We start from the raw sequence: 12,290 nt of genomic DNA, 5'->3' as shown, positions 1-12,290 counted from the left end.
TCTGTGAAGGGGGCTGAAATCTACTTTTAATTAAAACCTATGGGTCAGAGCATAAATGTAGGACACATATTAACTTCTTTGCACAGTGGATCTCACTGATGCTAATGGGACATTTCCACAAAAAGCAAGGGTCAAATATGGCCTTTCTATGATAACTCAGCTTTTAGATATTATCATTGTTATTTAAGTACCTGACTGTCACATTCAGCATCACTCAGTAGGAAAATACACTCCACTTTTAGGACCACCATTATTTCTGCCCTTTATTTCTCACCTTCCTTTCAATGCTTCTCTTCTACTTCCCTGTCTTTGTGTCCTGCTGCCTTGCTACCCTCTGCTTTTTCTCTCCGCAGTCCCTCCAGCCCTGCCACATGGACTTCCCTCTCATCTCTTCCATAATTTATCTGCTGAAATGGTCAACATTGAAATAATTTATATCAAGGTAAAAACTACAGTGCCTCGTCTCCAACTAGGATTTTACATTGAGTTAGCTTCCTCAATATAAAAGCACACTTTTTTTGCAGTGAAGAAAAAACCTTAATTCTGTTCCTCCCTCCAACAGGGTTCTTCTTGAGTAAATCAGTTAATTGCTTTGTGCCTCAGTTTGCCTACCTGTAAAATGGGGATAGTGCCCAAATTCTACTGTTTTATTAGAAGAATAGAGAGAAAATATGTGAGACCAAATAAATGTTGAATGACAATAAATTATCTAAATTGTTGAACAGATATTTTAAAGTTTATATTTATAATATATATCTACTTTTTTTGATTGGTGACCAAGGACTATACAAAACAAAGTGACACCCAGCTATATGACCTGTTGGTATATGTCCAAACTGCTGAAGAAAAAGAATGTGTATATATCATGTGCGTATATATATATACAGAAATGTCTAAATATGAATACTCATATACAAATACGTACACTGTGGATTTGGGTAATCTATTCAAATGTTAGGGATGTTAAATAATAGCAAAAATCCTGTATTCATTTTTGAATTTTCCAAAAACATATTTAGCTGTTCCATCCACCAGAAAATACCTGTCTCGGGAACTGGAAATTAACAAAATCCAATTCCTTTCCAGAGTGATTTTGATCCAGCTGCACCCAGTTATGAAAGTTAAAACAAAAAAATCACAACAAAGCAGCCATCACTTTAGGATGACTTTAGAAAGCCGTTCTGAAACCTCCTAGCAACAACAGCCTAATTATCTCTGCAGGTTAGTGTTCCTTATTCTAAGCTGCAATAAAGCACCCTGTTACCAGCCCTAAATGTTACCCACTTGTGAATTACAGCAGTATCTGCTACGCAGCAGGGGCTGACAGTTAACATACATTTTGCACAGAAAGTAGAGTTTGTTTTCAAGATCTACAGAACCTTGAATCTATTTCAGCACCCAAACTATGATGATAGTCAGTACTGTATGTAAACCTGTGGATGTTTCAGGAATCAAGATCACTACTGGAATTACGTGGGCCTTGGTCATTTAGGAAGGAACAGCCTGGTGGATCTCTCCTGGCCCTATATGCCCTGTATTCCAGTCATGTGTACAGGTTTTAATTTCCTGAAGAATCATTTATGTTCTGCAGAAGACGGGGAAGGATGGTCTGGTGGTTAGGGTGCTAGCTTGGACTTAGGAAACCTGTCTTCATTTCATTGCTCTGTCACAGACTTCTTGTGTGACTGTGGGACAAGTCACTTGGTCTCTCTGTGCCTCAATTCCCCGTCTGTAAAATGGGAACAATAGTACTTCCTTATCTTACAAGGCTGTTGTGGGATTAAAGATTGTGAAGCATGCAGATACTACATAGAAAGAAGGCCATGCACATATCATGGATAGAGAGGAAGGCATTTTGTTCCTCAGGCCTTTTGTTAATAAATCATGAGTTCTCTAAACTAAGGGTTGAAGTAGGCTGGCTCATGACAGTGTGGAATGTTGCTACTCTTCCTTTGTATTTGCAGGGAGCCTGAGACAGCATATCTGAGAAAGGAGTGAATTGCTTCAATCCATGCAATTAGTGTTAACTCTGAATAGTAATGAAGACATTTTCAATATTTTCAGCATGATCAAGCTTCCCTGTAAATTGTCACATCCTACAACTAAATTGTTAAACATCAAAGGCTACAGACAATTTTCTGTGTAGGTGACGAATTAACTATATTCTGACACTGGATAACTGGGAAAAATGGTTTGAGTACAAAAGTCAACAGAGTCTGCTGTGTGTAATTTAACCTGGAACCACAATACAGCATACAAAGGAAATTGTATGGTTTAATGGATATGAATCTTTCACCTCCATTAACGATGAGCCCGAGCTGCAAAGTTCACATCCAGATCTAGAACTTCTATAGAGTTTGGGGTTATCCAGATCCAGGAGTTTGATTGCACCAGTTATACAGTGAGGGGCTATGTCAGAGGGTTGTGGTTTTTTTGGAGGGAGAAGTGGGAAGCAAATTCTTCTTGAAGTTACAGTGGTATAAATCAGAAGTAATTCACTAGAACCAGCTAAGTTACACCAGTGTAAAACTGGCATAAATGAGAAGAGAATTGAGCCTGGATCTGAAAGTCATGGTGAGCATCTCATGACTTCTTGGAGGTCTGTGTCTAGTTCCTAGCAGGTTTACACTGAATTCACATTTCTCAATTATTTAAATTATTATTATGTTGGTTTTTATTAATTTGTCTTCCACTGGTAAGTAGAGCCCCAGCCACAATTGAGGCCCCATTATGCAAGGCATTGTACAAACACATAGTAAGATTTAGTCCCTGCCGTGCAGAGCTCACGGGCTAAATATGGCAGGAGTGGGTGAGAAGGGAAGGCAGAAGGGGATTAGTTAAAAGAAAAGGAAGGGAGGAGGTCAGGGGGACAGGGAGGAAAGCAGTGCTGGATTAAAGAATTTTGGGGCCTGTTGCTATGGAATTTGGGGGGGCCCTCCACCTTCCTTAAACTAGACAGAGCATGTGGGGGGCAGATATTCTGACTAGGCACCAAACCTGAGTGCTGCTGTGACTCCAAGCACCAAGTCACAACGTCACCCACTCAAATTTGGCCTGGCCCTTCCCCTATTATGATGGAGGGGCGACTGGGACAAACCTGAATGAGTGGAGCTGCAACCTGGTGCTTGCCCTCTCCCACCATAACCATATTTCTGTGTATTGTTGATTTGAGTTGTGTGTTTTGGGTTTTTTTCTGGTGGTTGGGGCCCTATGTAAGTGAATTTAGTGCATATTGGTTAATCCGGGCCTGGAGAAAAACATGGAGAGGTGTGTAGAAGGAGGCTGAAGTGAGGTGCCTGTGAAGGAAGAGGAGCAAAACCCCACATCCCTGAGATCTCATAGCTGGAGACATAACCATTCCAGGGGAATTAGGATTCTTTCACTCTATTTCAGTTTGGTGAAACAGCTTCCATTTGCTCATGTGGTGCTCCTAGAATTTCAGAGTTAAACCAAAAATTATCCTTCCTCTATCTCCCTCTTTATTTCATAGAATCACAGGACTGGCAGTGACCTCGAGAGGTCATCTAGTCAAGTCCCCTGCACTCATGGCCAGATTAAGTATTATCTAGACCACCCTGACGGGTGTTTGTCCAACCTGCTCTTAAAAATCTCCAAAGATGAAGGTTCCACAACCTCTCTGAGCAATTTATTCCAGTGCTTAACCACCCTGACAGGAAGTTTTTCCTAATGTCCAACCTAAACTGCCCTTGCTGCAATTTAAACCCATTGCTTCTTGTCCTATCCTCAGAGGTTAAGAAGAACAATTTTTTCCTCTCCTCCTTGCAGCAATCCTTTATGTACTTGAAACAAAAACTTGTAACAACCTTTTATGTATTTGCTTTGCATCACTGAGATTCTCCGTTACTCTGAGAGTTGAAGTGCCCACTTGCATAAATTAGAGAAGGGGTCTCAAACTCAAATGACCACGAGGGCCACATGAGGACTGGTACATTGGCCCGAGGGCCACACCACTGACCCCCCCACCCCGGCTACCCCGGCCACACCCCCACTCCACCCCTTCTGTAAGGCCCCACCCCTGCCCCGCCTCTTCCCATCCCTTCTCTGCCCCCATTCCAACCCCTTCCCTGAAATCCCCATCCCAGCTCCACCCCCTCCCTGCCCCCAGGGGGCACAGGAGGGGTGCAGGGTGCAGCAGGGGGCTCAGGGCATGGGGTTGGGGTGCAGGAGGGGTGCACGGTTCGTCAGGGGGCTCAGGGCAGGGGGTCGGGATGCAGGGTGTGGCAGGCGGCTCAGGGCAGGGGGTTGGGGTGCAGGAGGGGTGTGGGGTGCAGCAGGGGGCTCAGGGCAGGGGGTCGGGGTGCAGGAGGGGTGTGGGGTGCGGCAGGGGGTTGGGGTGCAGGATTTGGGTAGGGGCAATATAGTACCACTTACAGCAGCCAAATTTTATGCTTGAACCAGCAGAATGCTCCCTGATCCGTTGGAGCACAGTTCCGTCCCATATATGCCATCAGAACAGTACATAGAGGCTGGAACAGGGAATTGAATCTCTCCTAATGAATCTGTTGCTAGGAGAGCACAGTATTCAGTTTATTAAAGTGTGTGTGTGTGAGAGAGAGAGTGTGGTGTGTGTAAGGGATGAACTGTGTGTAAGGGATGAAGCCTTTTTAAGTGAGGTTGGGCATATCCTCCCTATCGAATATTAGTTTAAATACCCGCCCTTTGTTGCAATCTTGTGTGTTACTAAAGGCTGATATATTCTTATGAGCCCTAGGCATAAGTGAACGCTGCCAGGAATGATTCAGGAACACTGAAAGAAACTGCAGAATCACCTGAACTCTCCCAAGCCTTGGATGGCAGAATTTTAACACGGAATTCCTGACAACTCCCCTCCAGCACATCTAAGTTTTTATACAATGCTCATTGCCTTGGTATCTAGGTGCCATGGTATCACCATTGTTCCCCACTCCAAAACCTTGTGCAAATGATGAGATAAAACTCCCAACTCCATCTTTTCTCCATCTCATAGGAAGGTCAGTGGTGAGGATCTAAGTGGACATCAGAGAGCCCAACCTCTCCCTGCAGCCTCCCAGCTGGGATTGAGTCTCTGCACCACTCTCAGGCTCATTCCCTTTCTAAAAAGGTCCCCATTTCAAGTTTGTGATGTTTTCAAGTGCAACAATGTGTGGGTGGGAAGCTTTGTATCAGCTACAGCACTAGCACAGGCCTCAGGTATATAAGCTGGCAGAATAAAGAAATGGCACAACAATGCCTCATTGGAGAGCAGCCTTTCCTGGAACATTAGACTAAAGAGGCAATGCTCGGGCTATGGTCTCTCTAGATTTTGTTCCTGGAAAAGCTGTTAAATTATTGATAAAGGTCCTACTGACGTCACCAAAAGACAACGAGGCTCTTGCTTCCCTTTAGTAACTTCTTACTCAGCAGATATCACTTTTACAACTCAGCAGAATCAGCAATGCAGAGACATCAGCTGAAATACAATATTCATACTGCAGAGAAAGGACACTGTACAGCCTTTTTATTTTTAAACTGTAAAGAAAGAAATGTGCAGGTATCACACGGCGCGAACACTGTTTTGCAAAATGCTGTTATTCGGACTATTCCTGGAGCTTTTCTATAGTGCTGTTAACAGCAAATTGTTTTTATTTGATCACTTATGGTTGGTCTTGGGTTCCATCCACCTCCTTCCCCAATATAGGGAAAGGAAGACCAATGCAAATACACTTGGCCTAATTTAATTTAGCAGGCACCATTCTGGCTAGTAAAGTTTGTCCCTGTTTTACTCAGGGTACAGTTCTAACAGCTCTTGTAGGGAGGGGCACTAGCCCTATGTGATCCCATTACCAGCCCTAGATGACCAAAGTTAGCATCTTGAATTCAAACCTCTTTGAAAGTGTGGGGGAAAGCAGGATCTCCAAATATGTCCCTCTGGATTCAGTTCCAGGTTGGATCTAGATTGGATTTTCAAAAGAACTTTGTGAGATTCTGCCACCATTGAACCTGAGCCCTGAGGCTAATTTGTCCCCAAACCTCAACTGTGAATGGCAGCCACAGTGCCTTCTCAATCCACTTGTATTATTCATTCACATCTCTGAGCCTGCTGGTGGCTGCCATACCACTAACAAATGTGATCACTATGGAGCCTAATGACTGACGGCTTGTCTACACAGTGGGATAATGTGCTCTACGGGAGTATGATTTCTAAAGCACACTAATGTGTTGTGCATTAATTGGTCCATATAGACCCTGCTGGTGCACTTCAGCACAGTACTGTTAAAAACAATATTATGTTAAGGCATGCTACTTTAAAGCATGCTACGGAACTTTTAGTGCACACCACCAAGGTCTGTATGGACTAATTAATTTGCAGCCCAATAATATGCTTTAGAAATCACACCCCCCATACAGTGCATTACTCCGCTGTGTACACAAGCCGTGAGTCTCATTACAGAAGCAAGACATATGCTCCCATGCAGGCAGTGCTGAATGTCACATAGGGCTTTTGTGTCAAGTTGAAATCACTAGGCCTGAAGCCTTCCATAAGTTTCACATGTTGTTGCATTGTCAAGACAGCACAACTGTGCTCCAGCAGGGAGGGTCATCTTGGTCATGGAGTTTCACATCATGACTTCCCTTCTGCTTGAGAAAGCTGCAAAGTCAGAGGCTGCCAAACCAGTTGCTCTCCCACTTCCATTCAGGTTTAACAGCCAAAAGAATGTGTATGTTTAAGCAACCTGTTTGTTGCTCAAAGAGTAAACAGCAAGGTTCTCCTGTTAGTGATTGCTCCTGTATTAAAAGTAGATGTAAACATAGAGTTGCCAATAATACCAGTGTCACAGGCTGCAGACCTTTTTCAGCCATTGGGAGAAATTATTTTAAATAAAAAATATGGGCCGGATCCTCAGCTGATGTAAATTAGCAGGATCTGAGGATCAGGCCCAGTATGTGTCAACACATATGATAACCTGTGAATATTAATATGTTCTGTTTTCCTAGCACCTTGCATTCCAAAGCACTTCACAAATTATATTCATTCAACCCCACTGAAATGCAGCCATCTTTGCGGTGAATGGCAGAAGTCTGGCAGATGACTCTCTGGTAGGGAGGGGAATAGGAAATTTTGGCCACAGACACTTGAGCATTCTTGATTTTTCTCTCAGTGGTCTGGGATCTTTAATCTATGTGCAAAGAAGTCAGCACTTTGATTTCAGTTCTTATCTGAAAATATCCAAACAATAAAACAGCAGAGTACTCTATGTTGGAAAGATAAATGGCTGAATCATGCCTTCCAGGATTTTGAACCTGTGTTCCAGTGAGCCTAGTTATTTGAAATCTGCTGTGTAGACCACTGAGAGTCCCTTCCAAGAATATTCAGTAGTGATGATTGAAACAGAAAAAGGTTCAGATGTTTTGATAAATGTTAGCCAAATTTAGCTGAATCTTGAGAAACCTAGCAAGAAAAGGCTTTTTTTTTTATGGCATCTCCAGCCATAGAATCCAAATTGGATCAGAACTTCAGTCACAATAGTGCAGAAAATTAGAATGCCCCTGAAGTTCCCAACTGAGAAGATCCATAAAAACTCCAGGAAAAAGTTATCCAATATTTTTAACCTCAAAAGAGAGACAGATGCATTTTTGTTTCACTCCGTACAGGTAAAAATTTGGGTTCGTTTCTTTTATTCCAACAGATTTATCTGTCCCTAATGTTACCCAGGTTTTTCTCCCTATGTGAACTTTCAGATCATATCTACTGATTTTTTAAAGTGCCCATTGCCATGGCAATCCCTTCAATCTCTGTACAATTCCAACAAATCAATATCCATCCTTGCATTATACCAACCAACCAACAATACCTTAGCGATGGTACATCTTCTAACATATATTTGAGGAAAAAAATTGTCTTATATCATACCGTGAGGGTGGCAAACTGAGTTCCATAGCCAAATGCTTTCCCCTGAAACTCTAGTCCCTCAAGGATACATAAGGGAGACCTATTGAGCACTTAGCAGAATGGAGATAACTTTATCTGAAGCAGTGGAGATCTGATATGGGACAAGCAAACTGATTTTTTTAAAGTTTTTTTTCCCCTGCTTACAAAACTAAAGCAACTGCCAGGAACACATGGATGAACCACTGCACAGCTCTGAGCTTTGAGAACAAGGAATTTAGATTCTGTGACGTTGTTTTCCTCTGTGCCATTCTTAGCTGACAAGTAGTAGCAGTTAACAGAAACCATCCTGCACTTTGTACTGGAATATAAACTGTGCTGAATACTTGTCATAGTCCTTTGAGCTTGCTCTTAACTACTGCAGAGTTTAATACTGAGAATGGCAGGACTAACCTGTCTGATGTAATCCATTCCATTACAAAAAGAAAAGGAGTACTTGTGGCACCTTCGAGACTAACCAATTTATTTGAGCATGAGCTTTCGTGAGCTACAGCTCACTTCATTGCATCCGATGAAGTGAGCTGTAGCTCACGAAAGCTCATGCTCAAATAAATTGGTTAGTCTCTAAGGTGCCACAAGTACTCCTTTTCTTTTTGCGAAGACAGACTAACACGGCTGTTACTCTGAAACCTGTCATTCCATTACAGATAGTTACAGCATGACATATTACAGCATAAAGGCGGAGGCTTAGAAGCTATAAAGATGAGACAAGCCGACAAAACCAATGTGTTCAAAATGAAGGCTGACGCTGTGGGGTTCATTCCCCTCACTGTACAGTCACATAACTCCTTTTGATGCCAGTGGGAATATGTATAAAGCAAAAATCAGATGTAGCAGGAAGTGACTCCACTGAAGTCAATGAAGTTACTTTTGTTTGCAACATGACTGAATTTGGACATAAGTCTCTAACTTATGCTAGAGGTGCATAATTACAAATGTTCAGCATCCAAAGCCAGCTCTAGGATTTACGCAGGGGGAAGGGGAAGATTCCTGCAAAAATGCTGACAAGGGCATCTGCTTCCCTTGCCTCAGTGTTAGAAGGGTGGGCTCTATTCTCTGCTCTTTGAGGAGGTGAGCACATAAGAAAGTCTCTCTTCCCTACTCCCCATCCTGTACTATCCTTCCACCAGTGCCCGCAAGCAGTCTAGAAAGAGATTGTGGTCCATGCGTGACTCAAAGTCTGAAACTCATGTGCAACTGAGTTACACATGAAGGCACTTGTTTTTCTCCTGGAAAGATCCTCACCCCCTTTCCCTTCTCACCGAGTCTTGGCCAGAAAGTGTTGTTTGAAAGCCATAATGAGCAGTTTTTTAATATTTAATGATGTGACTTGACTAGGTGAATTCCTACATGTTTCCAGAGGCCGGTTATTTTCTCCAATCCACCCTCTATTGTGGTCTCTATTGTGTATTCTGCACTAATCCTGCTAGAATTTCTACTGATCTTAGGAGGTGCTCTGCCTGCAGAATGTGCCATAGAGACCTGCCTTTTAAATTAGAGGTTTCCCTTGCAGATCACAGAGGAGAAATTTGCCTCAGAAGTTCCAGGTTCTTGTTGACTTGGAGTAAAAACCACCCACCCAACCAACCAATCCCATATAATGAGATCTAAATGCAGTGCTGTGTATTGGACAGAAACAGAAGTTTATTTCCCCAAAGTCTCAGAGAATTTGGAGCTGAGGTTCTCATTTGGATCTATTTATAATTTTGCATTTAGTTTATACTGGAAGTTTAAAATGGAGAAAACATGCATGGAATTATAACATCCAATATTTACCTAATAAAGCAGGATCCAAACTGGCTTCTAGCTTTTTTGCATTGGCTTCCGTACTGCTATTGTCACAAATAATGTTGCTTTTACAGTATATCAGGTAAGGTGATTTCAACTGAAGTTTCCCCTCTCCTGACCTCCGTATTGCTGGCATTTGAGCAGATTTATTTCATGTACCTATTGATTACCTGACATGTTATCCTAATCTCTAGGAAATACAAACATACCTCCTATATCATACAGATGCCTTCAGATCCATTCGATTTGCTTGGGTAAACAAAGCATAATTTGCCAGGTTTTGTAAGTGTATTAGAAATGGGCCTGATTCTAATATCACATAGGCTTTACACTTGTGCAGTTCCAATGACCTTAGTGATATTACTCCTGAGCACATAAACAGGACCAGAATATTGATACACATTTTAAATTTTTTCAGGGACTAGATGCCTTAAAAGCAGTTAGCTATCATGATCCCATTACCAGTCTACTGTAGGTGCCTAGATAGAAGACTGGTGATGGTTTAGGGAGTTTTTAACTATTAGGTCATTGTGTCAACTCCTTCATAGGTAAGTAGTGCCTGAAAGTCGTTTCTTTCTGCTGCCTGTTCAGTGGTTTATGAAGTTGGTGGTCTCAGTCACTTCTCTGTATAGCATTCACTGACCTACAAAAGGCCTTCAACACAGTTAGCAGGAATGGCATGTACAAGATCCTGTCAAAAATTGGCTGTCCACAAAAAGTGCTCTCCCTATTTAAGGAGTTCCATGAGGGAATGAAGGCAACTATCCAGTATGAAAGTGAAAAATAGTCTGAGTTTAGCATTGATACAAGCATGAAGCAGGCTGTGTCTTAGCTTTTGGAAGGATCAATCTGGCGTACTAATTGAATCGAGGATGGACAGCAGCTTGTTCAAACATCAGATGATTTCAGAGCAAAAGGCACGTCACTCAGTTCATTATTTGGGATCTGCTCTTTGCTGATGACACTGCATTCATCTCTAATTTACTTGATGAATTGCAGATCATGATGAATACGTTCTCTGATGCATGTATCAAGTTCGGCTTGGTAATCAGTATCAAGAAAACAGTTCCCATGTCACAAGGCACCAACATCCCACCTAAAATCTACATTAATAATGAAGATCTGGACAACATGGATCACTTCTGCTATTCTGGCTCAACTCTGACAAGCTCACATCGCCTGGATAGAGAACTTGATGTGAGAATCGGCAAAGCCTCTGTCACCTTTGGCAAATTTACCTCACATGTTCGGAACAGCAAGCTGCTAACCCTGAACACAAATGTGTCCATTTATCAGGCTTGTGTCCTGAGTAGCCTCCTTTTCGGCTGTGAAAGCTGGGTCACGTACTCCAAGCAGGAGCAGTGATTGAACAGCTTCCACCTTTGCTGTCTCAGAAAAATCTTGGAAGTCGCTTGGGACCAGTGGATCACTAATAGCGAAATCTTTGAGAGAACCAACCTGCAATCTGTGCAGACTATGCTGGATGCTTGCAGGCTTCGCTGGCTGGGATATGTGGAGCTCATACCTCAAGATCGTCTGCCAAAGGCTGTGCTCTGTGGCCCACTCAAAAACTGCTCGCACACAGAGGAAGGCCAAAGCTCTGCTACAGTGACAAGGACAATCAAGGTCTCAAGAAATTCATCATTCCCACTGACAACTAGGAGAACCCTGCCCTCAGCTGCTCACTTTGCAGAAGCCAAGTCAAGGCTGGTGCAGCCATTGTGGAGAGCCATCAGAGAGCCAAGGCTGAGGCCCACAGGCGAGCTAGGAAGTAGAGTGTGCTCCAACCTCCATCTGGTGAGTGGACCTGTAGCCACTGTGGGAAGGTCTGCTGCTCACGCATTGGACTCTTCTCCCACACTCACTATCAAGCACCATTGTCTGACTGACTTCATTGTGTTTCCTTTCATCTGTCAAGATGTTGGATGGCCATAGTATTGGTAGCAGTGGTCTCAATCAGTTCCTCATGGAGCAGTGTCTGTATCACAAATGCTACCAGCACAATGGCCCCCTTGTTGGCAGTGTGAAAGGAGAGTGAATGGAGTATGTAGCCTACACTATCCTTAGCTGTTGTCCTGCCAGCTCAGAGAAATAATAATACTAATAGTTGCAGGGGTACCTGGCTACATTCTATCTGTCATGTGGGTAGATAGAGGATTCCATTCCTTAGGGTTTTCAATCCAGTACTTTTTACCCACACAAAATTCAATTAGAAAGATCAAAACAACCCCTCAGAATGTATATCACTCCGCTCCTTTGAAGCTTCAACTGTCTACTAGTTAAAAATTCATTAAAAGTACATTATTTACCTAGTCCAGAATCATCATGCTCTAATGGGTAAATGCTAAGGCTCATGTTCCATCAGAGCCATGTCTAACTCCCACACTGTGAAAACCTGCTGGAAGTTACAATCACTTCCAAAGTAGAGCTGCATCTATGCTAGGATAATTGAGACCCATAATTTTCCACTAGTATAGCTCCACAGCTGGGAACAATAGCAGAGACAGTAGCATTGACTAAATTCAGTCATTTTTTACCACTGTGTTGTCTAATTCTGTGATGGTAAAAAAAAATG

General features: G+C 42.7%; 1 protein-coding gene across 3 annotated transcripts in view; it reads left to right on the top strand.

Annotated features, from left to right (window-relative positions):
* The window catches only part of CPEB4 (cytoplasmic polyadenylation element binding protein 4), a 187,295-nt gene that overhangs the window by 106,277 nt on the left and 68,728 nt on the right, over positions 1-12,290 (top strand). The gene's annotated exons all lie outside the window — the stretch shown is intronic.

Source organism: Lepidochelys olivacea (genome assembly GCF_965140295.1).
Source record: "Lepidochelys olivacea isolate rLepOli2 genome assembly, chromosome: 8".
In the NCBI taxonomy this organism is placed as follows: Eukaryota; Metazoa; Chordata; order Testudines; family Cheloniidae; genus Lepidochelys; species Lepidochelys olivacea.
This window is presented reverse-complemented; position numbering and strand designations above follow the sequence as displayed.